Raw genomic sequence first — 13,069 nt, 5'->3', positions numbered from 1 at the left:
GATGCACATGTGTCAAGCGTTGTGCGTTCTGCCTCTTACCACCTGCGGAATATAGGTCTGGTCAGGAGGCAGCTGACAGTTGATGCCACCAAGAATCTTGCTCAAGCCCTCGTGCTGTCCAGACTTGATTATTGCAACAGCAGCCTGGCTGAAATTTCGGAACAATCGCTACGCAAGCTCCAGCTAGTGCAAAACCGTGCAGCACGCCTTGTTACTAGAACCAATCGTCGGGCACACATCACTCCAGTTCTTGCCGAGCTGCACTGGCTGCCTGTGCGCGAGCGCATACAGTTCAAGTTAATTCTTCTCACTTATAAAGTATACCATCATTTGGCACCCAATTACCTCAACGATCTCCTCGAACATTACACACCCCCTCGCTCCCTTCGCTCTGGATCTATGGACCCTCTAAAGGAAAACAAATACAGACTAAAAACTTTCGGAGGACGATCCTTTTCCATTCTTGCGGCTCAGGTGTAGAACTCACTACCGTCCACCCTGAGAGCTGCACAGGACGTCAATACTTTCCGCAGAGACTTAAAAACATATTTGTTTGTGCAAGCTTATGAGCGCCTGTGAACATTGTTCCAGTGATACGGGCGCTATATAAAATGACAATTTCAATTTCAATTTCAATTTCAATTTCAAAATGACAATTTCAATTTCAGCCAGCACCTGGTCCACCAGTCTATGACAATTTCAATTTCAGCCAGCACCTGGTCCACCAGTCTTCGGGCAGAGTGTGTCTTCTGGTATCCCTGGTTCTGTTTCATCTGGCATGCCATCTCAGACTACCTACCTTACAAAACCAAGGATTGCCACATTTTCAGATTCCACTTCCAATGATAAGTCAACAACCTCCCAGGCACCAAGGTAAAGGGACCTACCTTTGGTTGCCATGAATCTGGTCCCATTGCTCAGCGCGAAAGTCGTCCTACTGCAAAACCAATCAACTTAAAGCGACGCTCGAGATCTCCACCTGTTATCTGTCAAAGTCGTCGGCATATACTTGTTCCTATCAACCAAACTCGTAGCATTCCTTCAAAGCTTGTTGGGAAACCCAATGAGTCATTCAATAATATCGAAGGCAGGATCGTTTTATGTCTTTTAGATACAGGTTCTATGGTCAGGACAATATCTATTTCAGCCTATCAAACTCAGTTTCCAAATCTGCCTTTACACTCAATAGACAACCTTCTGCATGGCGCCAACGGTTCACGATTACCATATCACGGGTACATTGAGGTCAGTGTGAAATGTCCATTTTCTGATCGTTCGTTCGACGTACCTTTGCTGGTTGTTCCTGATACCACATACAATTTCAACGTTCCTGTTCTGGTCGGCACCAACATCCTTTCACATTGTGAGTCCACTCCTGGTTTGAACGTGCTCAAGCCATGGAATCTCACCATTTCTGCTCTCGTTGATTCCCGCAACGCTATTGTTGGAAATGTCGTTAAAAGCAATCCAGTTACTTTACCACCTGACTCGCAGGTTGAGGTCTCTGGTTTCTGTGGTACTGGTGATCTTGTTGGTCAAACTGCAGTAATGGCTGAGGCCATTCCTGGCTCTTCATTGCCTGGTAATGTCATAGTTGTACCAACATTCCTTGGTTTGCAATGTCGATTGATAACCTCGAGAAAACTGTATCTGATCTTCTTGCGGGAAGTAAGATAAAGCAAGTAATCATGGAGCTCATAAATGTTGCAATAGTCGATGTGTCAAAACGATTCACGGACCAGATTGCCCGTCTAGAATCGGAAATTTTTGAACTGAAAGGTGCGGACGACCGATTGAAAGCGGATACCACCCGCCTCGCGTCGGAGACCGAGCGGGATACGGAGGAGCTAATTGCCGCGTCCAAAAGGCTTGATAAACGTGTCAACGAAACTCAGAACTGGTCAGAGAGTACATGTGAGCAGCTTGAAATGTACGGGCGAAGGGACTCCATCCGTATTTACGGGATCCAAGAAGCTCCTGATGAAAATTTGCGTCCACATTGCAAGATAGCTTTTCAACACCAAACTGAAAGTAAACGTTGGCACGCAGGACATCAGTAGGGCGCATCGCGTTGGAAAACCCTAATTGATAACTTCTTCTATAGGTTCTCCCCCCTCATCTCTAAAACTGTCACTGGCATCCTCACCAACCGAATATCAGATCACCAAGCCTATTTCATTGGAATAAGTAAAATTCACTCAAAATCAACAAAAACATAAACAAATAGTCAAATACCGGAAGTATACCGAAGCGGCAACTGAGAACTTCAACTTACAAATAACAAGGGAAATAGCAACTCAGGAGACCACTGACAATGACGTTAATACAAATTTCAATAAATTTCATGACTTACTCTGTAAGGTAAGGGACGATAACTTTCTCCTGATCACAGCTAAATTCAACAAATATAAGCATAAAAATTCCCCATGGATCACAAATGCACTTATAAACTCGATTAAAACACGAGATAATCTTTACAAGAAACTAAAAGCCACTCCGCCTAACTCACCCCACCTTGAAATACGCACGTTGCAACAACGAAACTATAACAAAGTCCTAAGACGGCTTATCAATAGCACAAAAAAAAGTTATCATACTAATGTTCTAGAAATGAATAAAAATGATACCCGTAAAACTTGGTCAACCATCAATACCCTTATAAATAAATCATCGAGGTCTAGTACCAAAGTTCGAGAATCGTTTCAAATTAACGAAGTTCAAACCTCTGACAAAATCGTAATAGCAAATGAATTCAATATTTTCATGTCAAATATGGGCCCAAACTTATCTGCCGCCATCGGGGTTTCAACTTCTCACTTTACAGACTATTTGGGGCAACCACAACCTTACACCTTTAGTTTCGGAAACATTACCGAGAACACAGTTGCCAAAACAATAGATCAAATACATGTACAATCAAAAACAAGTTGTGGGTGGGATGGGATCTCAACCAAGTTATTAAAAGCATGTAAAAATGAAATAGTGAAACCACTGACAGTTATGATAAATCATTCAATGTCCATTGGTGTTTTCCCTGATCGTCTTAAATTAGCTCGTGTTCTCCCATTATACAAAAAAGGCAACAATGCCCTCCTATAGACAACTACCACCCCATTTCCCTGTTGCCCTCAATATCTAAGATTTACGAAAGAATAATCCACGATCAATTTAGAAACTACTTTGCCGAAAATAACCTTTTATACTCCAGTCAATACGGTTTCAGACCAAAACACTCTACCGACTTGGCCGCAGCTGAACTTATTGATAGAACTATAAAAACACTTGATGCTGGCAATAAATCTCTTTCTATTTTTATGGACCTTAGCAAGGCTATCGACACTCTAGATCACAACATACTACTGCGTAAATTGAAACATTATGGACTAAATTCAAAAGCTCTTTCACTAATGAGTAACTATCTTTTCAATCGGGAACAATTTGTTGACTACTGCGGTACAGAATCCACTCGTGCAAAAATCAAAACAGGGGTCCCCCAAGGGTCTATTTTGGGTCCTCTATTATTTATCATATATATTAACGATCTCAACAAAGCCAGTGATAGTTTTAACAGCGTCATGTTCGCTGATGACACTACTCTAGAGAGCGAATTAAACAACCTTGGGTCTGAACTAAATCTGAACGAAATGAATGTAAATATTAACACAGAATTATCAAAATTGGCCGATTGGCTAAAAGCTATAATAAACTGTCACTAGACCTCCCCAAAACTAAATATATCATCTTCGAACGGTCTAACTCAAAAGCCATCAACATCACCTCCAAAAATCCACGATATCCCGATTGATCGAGTGGAACAATTTGATTTTCTTGGCCTCACACTCCATAAATACCTCAGTCGGGTCCCTCATACACGTAAGATAGCCTTAAAGGTATCACGAGCAATTGGAATTTTGAAACACCTCAAATCCTATGTTAATAAAAAAACCTTAGTTACTGTGTACCACGCCCTCATTACTCCACATCTAAATTATCAGCTACTGTCCTGGGGCTACGAACATGACTCTATCCTTAAACTTAAAAAAAGGCTATTCGAGTGATCACAAACAGAAAGCTTATTGCCCATACTGAACCTCTTTTTAAGACTTTAAAAGTATTGAAATTAACAGACTAACACTCACTTCTACAAATGAAATTCCTATACAAATTTTTCAATAATGACCTTCCGGGCTACTTCATGCATAACACTATCAAAACAAATGACCAAGTACATCCTCACAATACTAGAAACGGGCAGAAATTGATAACTCCACGATGCAGACTTAACTTTAGCCAAAAAAGACCACTTTATAGTATTGTCGCTATCTTCAATTCCCTCCCTTCCTTGGTTTCGGACAAAATTCACACTCACAGTCGTCATGGCTTCAGTACCTATTAAAAAATTATTTTTTGGGATTATACAGTTCTCGCTGTGTAATTCCACACTGTTATGTATGTGCTCATTCCTGATTTTTAATATCGAAAACATTACAATTCGAGTAAATTTCATACTAACCCTTTTGTGTATCTAGCTGTTCCATGCAGGTTCTTACCCAGAGGTACTTTTTGTGTTTGTTTGTCCTTTCTCTTAAATTTATTTAATTTCAGCAGGGGCACAGCCGTAAGCGATTGTTGATCTTGGCTGTGTCCCTGGCCGTTATTTCCACTGTTAAAAATCTCATACATGTACTTTAATTATTATGTTGGCCAAATAAATCACAAATTACAAATTAAAAAAAAAAGGTCGTAGAAAGGAGCGGGTTGGATGTTGTATCTATAATCACGGGAGGAAAGCTGTCTTGTGTCGGCTGGTTCGAGCCGAGTCATTGTCGAGACGTGAAGAACTTAGCACTTCTGTGGACTTTTCCTCATCTACCCAGTCCTCGAGTGTCCAGTCATTGAATCTTGCTACTACGGACCGGCTTGTTTCTTCTTCTCCTTTGTCTGAACATCAGAACAAACTTTTATATTCAATTGGTCTTTCTCATCTCGGCTCAAGGTCACTTCTGTCTGACTTGATATCTTTCTGTGTAAAATATTCTGATGTCTTTTCTCTTTCTAATGATGATCTGGGATGCTGCAAGCTTGTCAAGCATCGGATTGAATTGTTTGACACTGTGCCATTCAAACAGCGTTGTCGTCGCATCCCTCCGGCGATGTATGATGAAGTCAGAACTCATCTTGAACAAATGCTTCGGGCTGGAATAATAAGGCATTCTAAGAGTCCTTGGGCCTTCAATATGATCCTGGTCCGCAAAAAGGACAAGAGTCTACGCCTGTGTGTTGATTTTCGTGAGCTCAACCGGAGGACCATCCGGGACTCGTATGCCCTTCCCAGACTTGACGAAACTCTCGATTGTCTGTCAGCAGGCAAGTATTTTACCTCACTTGATCTTCGTTCTGGCTACTGGCAATGCGAGTTATAGGGAGTTCATAGGGAACGAACTGCCTTTACTGCTGGAAATCTTGGATTTTTTTAGTTCCATGTCCTTCCTTTTGGCTTGTGCAATGCGCCTAGTACATTCCAGCGTTTGATGGAGCGTTGTCTTCAGGATATCCATCATCGTGAGTGTCTTATTTACATATTCTGAAAGACCATAGAAGAACATCTGGAGCGCTTAGAGCATGTGTTAATACCCGTCTCAGGGAGTGCGGTTTGAAGCTCAAACCTTCCAAATGTTCGTTCCTTATGGAGATGATCAAATACCTTGGTCACACTGTTTCAGCATCTGGCATTGAGCCTGACAAAAACAAGATTGATGCCGCATTCTGGCCTGTTCCTCAGAGTTCGGAGGACGTTCGTAGGTTTTTAGGTTTTGTAGGGTATTAGTGAGGTTCCGCACCGTTAAGAACTACGAAAACCGAGCACGAAAATCGAGTCCGTGTTCGTATTTCGTAGTTTGCAAAAATATCGAGTTTCGCATAAATTACGAAATACGAAATACGAATGTTCGTGATGTGGTGTTTGTAGACACACCAGTTATACTGTCGTAATAGTCGCATAATATGTTCTGTAGTTTTTCGTTGTCTTCTGTTATTCACAATGTGATCTTATTTCTGTTCCTGAAAAGTTGTTTTCAGTGTATTTTCTCCTTGAAATCGATCACTTCAGGTACTATTACTGTGCATACCTAGCTAAATTAGTGTCTAGTTTCGTCTCTGATGACATTTATTTCGTAAAAATCGCTGTTTTTTTTCTAAAAAGGTGTTTTTGTGGTCATTTTGGCTGTTTATTTCGAGGGTACGGTAGGAGGTCATCGTTCACTCGATAACTCTTTTTAAAATGAAATAAAAGCGTTTTAAGATATACGATATGAATTGATATTAATATTCGTCAAGTGGGATTGTCGGTGGACGTTCATTGTTGAATAGTAGTGCTGGAATTACGAAAATATATCGATATCGTTGAGAATTTATTCATTAGGGGCCTACTCTCAATTTTTTCAACGCCTCTAGCACTGGTAAATTGCCACCATCTTGAAAAGCAGTGCCGCGGATGTGGAAATGTAAAAAGGTTATCGCATCGCCACTACGCCTGAGAACGATGGCTGCCCTGCGCTGCATTGATAGTTCGTAATAAATTCACATAAAAACACACCAGAAGATCTCCGATTTTATTTACAAAGATCATATTTTGTTATTTATTGATAAAACAAGCCATTTTACCACAGCAGGTGACACATATTAGGCCTGAATAAGACTTTAGAATTTGAAGTGGTGGTGACGATGCCGATATCCAAGATGGCGGAATTATACCAGTGGTCAAATGTCATCTATTTTGGGTAATTGCATCATTATTTCTTTTTGTGATTGGTGATTTGTAAAATTTTGACAATTATATTTAGCAATATTTCGATAAATGCGGACCTGCTTCTTCCTCTTTTCGTAATCCGTTCGAATTGTAAAATTTTGACAATTATATTTAGCAATATTTCGATAAATGCGGACCTGCTTCTTCCTCTTTTCGTAATCCGTTCGAAGGGGTGACGGTGTTTCGATAACAGCGGGGCGCAAGCCGTCATGGGGGATGTACACTACAATGCACGTGATGATGGTTGAACATTCACTCTCGTTGACAGTGTATTATTGAAATATTTGATTGTGATGATGGTGTATTGTACTAGGCCTTGCATGCTCCCAACGTGTGGCATATTTCATATTAGAACCTTGTAGGTCAACACCCGGCGGGCAGAAAATGCATGCTGCATACCGTCTGCAGACTGGGGGTTTTCTCATGAGTCAATAGAATCTAAGGTTTGGAATTAGGGGACCATATCAGTAGTTGCTTTGCGCCAACTTTTTTTCAAAGTTTGTTTTCTTATATTTGAATTACCTGTGAATCATCTTGCAGGAAGATTTTTTTGGGTGTGCATGACAGATGACGTACTTAATACAGAACATGTATATTGTATCGGCCTGTTGTGCCTCGTGCGCCTGGTTGATTGGCCGGCAAGGTTGGGTTCGTTTCAAAGGCAGCATTTCATGATAAAAAGTGCTGAATGACATGGGTAAATATAATTAAAGATAACAGAATGAAGAAACCCAGGGAACAGAAAACCATTGTATATCAAACACCCACCTTGACAGTTCTCCTCTGTCTCTTGATGTTAAGTGAAAATACCGGCCTCTTTGACATTCTAAACAGGTGTTGTTAGGCCAAATAAAAAATGTTTTCAGGCAAATGTTTATTACTACAGTCCTGGTCACAAGATACATCCTAGCTGATTAGCATCATGTAGGCCCTACGTGCTAAATCCGTGCGAGTCACACATACATGTAGCGTGCCAGTGGATGCACTTGGTTCACAGTTAAAGGAATTTAGGCCTACACCCCAACTCGTGGTGTATCGCAAAGCCTGTTTGCACAACGGCCTAGATAATCTTTGTTCTACCGTTTGGCATATACCTGAAATGGCCTCTTATTTTTTAGTGTGAAAATCACATGGCAACTGTTGAGATGGTCCCCTAATTCCAGATCTTAATTTTAATACAGAAGTTGGCTGAAAGCAAGTGCTGATATGGTCCCCTAATTCCAGACCTTAGATTCTATTGACTCATGAGAAAACCCCCAGTCTGCAGACGGTATGCAGCATGCATTTTCTGCCCGCCGGGTCAACACTGCTGAATACTACATACCTCATTTATGATCACCAATCTTCTCCCACTCTTTCTTCTTACCGAATGTGTCCACACTGCACTTATGGTCATTGTACTTTCATCTTATGTAAAATGTAACTTTTTACACGGTTTCAATAAACGATTTGTAATTTGTAATTTGTAAATTATAAATTTCACTAATAATTTGACGCCGCCAATTCCACTGGTCTTCGAAATACGTAAGCTACACTGTTGACGACTATGACACTCCTCACAAACCACATTGTGAATCAGACGCCGATAGGCTTGTCTTCAGTTTTATCTGTACTCGACTTCACATACGACAACTTCGCTGGCAAAATCGCCGATATCAATCAGCCCTGACTTGTGAACTGATTTCAAGAATTCGCCGATGCCATTCACGCTAAAGGTGCCCCACTTCGCAACTGCATTGGCTTCATAGATGGGACGGTGAAGCCCATAGGCCTATGCCGTCCGATTCATCTACAGCGCATATGCTACAACGGCCACAAGAGGGTGCACGTCTTAAACTTTCAATCGATTGTGACACCGGATGGGATGATCGCCAACCTCCTTGGTCCTGTCGAAGGTCGGAGACATGACTGCTTCTTGCTCACACAGAGTGGCGTTCTTGAACAGCTCCAGGCAGGAGGGTGGGAGGACAGAAACCACGACATATTCTGCTTATATAGGGACCCAGCCTATCCGACACGGGACTGTCTCATACCTCCATATAGGAATGCTGTTGGTCAGAACGAAGTAATTTTCAACAGGGCCATGTCGTCGGTGCGCGAGGCAGTTGAATGGCAATTTGGTAAATTGATTCAGCAGTTTGCTTTTCTGGACTTCAAAAAGAACTTAAAGGTTTTCTTGCAATCAGTCGCTAAACTGTACCTTGTCGGTGGTTTGCTCGTGAACTGTCATACATGTTTGTATGGCTCTGTGTCTTCTACGTACTTCAACGTCCCGCCACCTGATCTGGAGGTCTATCTTGGATGACTTTTACCGTAATGGACAGCAGTGCAAGAAAAGGAAGAAAATGTAACTGTGAAATGCATGTAATGACAGTTTATTCGTAGTTACCAGAGGTGTATGTCATCAAAACAGGACTTCATGTTCTACTTCCAGGAAACAAATTGGACTCCACAATTAATTTAAAAGAGATACATATACCTTAAGTACCGTTACATAACAACAGCAAAAAAAACTAACAAATCTAACAAAGTTGAAAATCGAGAAAAAGAAATGTATCAACAATATAATGTACTTTGAGGACTTCTATCAAGTTTAATTTCAGATTATATCTTTAAAATAAAGCAAACAAGTTTTGAATTAGTGTTCTTTCAATGTGTGTTAAAGTAAAGTTTCACTGGCTAGTTTTTCAATGAACAGGGAATGGAATTGCATATGCTTATAATAGTCTGCAATTATAAGCAAGATTAGGCAATGGAAATTTGTGTTGATCATCTTGTAACATGCTGCAAGAATCATGATTAACAGTGATGTAATATACGTATACAGCACAAGAGATCTCCAGTTTCCGAATGGCGGTGAGTTTCTTCAAATGAAAATACACTCAGTCTACTACCTTCTGGAAAATGGAAGTCTCTCCTGATGTAATTTATAACAGCTTAACGGTATGTATTATTCCTTTGCATGGTTCTTAAGCAGAGCCATCATAAGGTTTGACATCTGCTTTTGCTGTTCACGCTGCATTCTGTAACTTTATATCCTCTTCACGCAACTTGGTGTCCTTGTCAAGTCGTTCTCTTTGCAAATTCAGTTCCTTCTCTCGCAACTCAGCCTCTTTATCCAGCCTCTTTCCTTGAAACTAATTTCATCCGCCCGCAAACGGTCGTCCTTTTCATTTTTTTCTGTTAGATACTCGATAACGTCAGATTGCATTTTCCTCTTCCGTGTGGGTGGAGTCAGAGGGCCACTTACCGTGGCGACTGCACCATCCTCAGATTCAAGATCAGGATCTGCTTCTAGGGGCTTGTTCAAAAGGATTGGCAGTGTTCTTGTCTGGAATGAAATGAAAAGAATCTTAGTCTCAAACAAAAGATCTCTCTGTCACACACAAGTTGTTGACCCTTTTGAACAACAGTGGTGGCATTCGATATATCGGTCTGATTTCCTGACGGTCAGGACTGGATTGGTGGTGGCACAAGGGCCAGCAGGCTGGACGAACATTAAGGCTCAACAGTGTGAGCTTTTCATCCATAATCAGTGTTTCCCCCTCCCTGGCTTAGAGAATTATCCCCGAAACTCAATTCCAAGGATAATTGAAAGCAAACTGTATGTAACATTAGTGCCTTGATTGTGCAGTCTGGAAGGGGTTAATTTCCATACCATCAAATTCATATGGATATCCATACATCTCTGAGTTCTCACAAAATCAAGGTTTTGGTAATTGAATTAGCACTTAAGGTGTCCAGGAGCCGATGCTATTTTCCAAGTTTTCTTTTTTTACCACACCCGTGTATCGGGTGCTGCCATCTTTTAGCTAAAAGTGACAAGCATCATAGCACCTATTTACCTTCTTTTGTCAAAGACCGCATTGCTGAGTCTCTGATTAGTAGTCCCTTTGCTTCCAATTTCGCGTCATCCTTCTTGACCTTTGTTTTTTTCGGTTTTTGCTCTTTAACATCCGGTTGGTCGAGGAGATCGAAGCACCCAATCTGTCAGGAGACGTTGAGCTTCTCTTTCTTCTTCCTCATCCACACCACTCCTGCACATAAACAAAAATAAACTCGTAAAATAATCCGTCCCTCAGAGTGTATACTGAAGGACGGACTGGTCGATGGATGGTCCCGTGGGTAGTTAAAGCCTCGTCGTTCTTTCGGGGGAGGGGGCAAGGGAGTTTCCTACATTTCTGGGAGAGGCGGGGTCTGTGAGCCATCCACCCTCTCTGTAACCCTTTAGAATTTGCATCCCGTGGTAGAAGTTTTTCGACGTAAAAAAGAGTGCGATTTAAAGTTCAACTCACGCTTTTTCAGACTGGCTCTCTGCTTGCCGGTGTTGTTTTAGAAGAAGTCTGGCCCGGTCGGTGGTTTGCCTGAGGGTAACCTTCTTCTTGTCCTTTTCTAAGTAGATGTTTACCGCGTCTGTGACCCCTTGCCATGCAGCTGCAGAAGACTTTCCTTTGGCGGGGTTGATTCGCCGCGCCACGACCTCGCGGAGCATGACCTCATCCAGAGTCTTGTTGTAGGGTTGTGTGACGATGAGTGCCATCTTGATGCTGTAAAAGGATGAATGAGTTACGACCTTTTGAGAAAAAGCATAATTGGAAGCAAGCTTACACACCATAATGTGCTGCAGTCATGGCGCACACGTCGCAATTTCTGCTTCCATCACAAAATTCCTGGATTAGCCCCTGCCGTCAGCCCCCTTCCCCCAGATGTCCAATAGGTAAAACGTTGAGCAACTTCGCACCCTACTATCGTCTGGTACAAAAACGTTCTGTGGAAACTGAACGAGCTAAGAGTTGACTTCCACACTTTTTTTGTAGTAAAAATACTGGATACCCTTTTTATGCACATGTATACATAGGTACTGTACTTTAGCCAGAAGCCTACGGCATTTGTATGTCCATGGGCCTGCACCGCGCAACATGTGACATATATGTTTCGGACTTACCTCTTCGACGCAAAACGAACGAATAATCTGCAAAATCCTCGTGCCTTATATATACCAAATACTAAACCCGACATCTATTCACACATAAAGTGATTACGCCATGCACAAGCCGTTATTCGCAATGCGCTGTTCGGCCGATCAGAAAAAAAGAATCAATTTCCACAATGTAAATTACCCATGTACTGAAGACGACGAACAGCGAACTTCCAATAACGAACTGGGGAAGGCAAAAATTGATGACGTATTACGCTTTTCGTGCTCGGTTTTCGTAGTTCGCAACGGTGCGAAACCTCACTATTGTCATCATTCGGCGAAGACGAACCAGACAAATGCGATTTTCTTGATTGCGTCATCTGCTGTTAGCATAAACAATGGCGGGTATTAAAACAGTACAAGCACTCAAGTATAATCAACATGAATGAGATTTACCTTTTTGTCTCAGAATCTTTGGACTATAGGACTGTAGCCTGTGTACCACGCAAAGGGAAGTGGCTCCGCGTGCGATTTGCTCTGTCCTCATTCTGATTTAAACGACCAACATAGATTCATAAGTAGTGGATGAATTGCAATCCAAATCACAGGGTTTACATCCAATTTTCTTGTATTGTCTTCCAAGCAAATAATATTAAACTGGATATTAATACATGTATATTTTATTCATTTATTTCTTGGGTAAACGTGTATTGAAATTGGTCGGGGCATATATACCAACATTACCGATGTGAACCTTACCGGTGACGTCCAATTCAGTAGCGATTTCGGCGATCTTTTTCCTCTTTTCGTTCCTATCGTAGTACAGAGGGGACTTGACGTTGAAAATACATTCTTGCACCCCCCAAAGATCACAAAATCTTGATATAGCCATCTTCCTGTCCCATGAGCAACAGGTCTCCGAAAATTGAACATATTCAATTCAGCTGTCCACAGCTTTCCACAGGCTTTCCACAGGGGTAAACGTGCCCACAAAGGTCACTGAGTGAATACACACTGAATGACTTTTGTAAAAGATGACTCAAGAGTTTGAAGCTGGAGCGGCCACCTGAAACACGGTCACAATAGTCGTAATCATCTATAGTCGTAATCATCTACACACCTATTGTGGTTAACGTTATACAACTTTCAACAAGGCGGGACATATGGATACTTCGTAACAAAAGTTCCAATCGTAGGCCTATACACATTGCAACATTTTTTTGGAAACAAGCCACGAAATTACTTTTGTCATGCAGTATATGGAGGCCTTTAGGATGCCACCTCCCCAGGTTTCGTCAAACAGGCAATAGGCCTATGGCGCTGACGTCTCCCTGTAAATTTTC

This window comes from Lineus longissimus, chromosome 1 (genome assembly GCF_910592395.1).
Source record: "Lineus longissimus chromosome 1, tnLinLong1.2, whole genome shotgun sequence".
Lineage (NCBI taxonomy): Eukaryota > Metazoa > Nemertea > Pilidiophora > Heteronemertea > Lineidae > Lineus > Lineus longissimus.
This window is presented reverse-complemented; position numbering follows the sequence as displayed.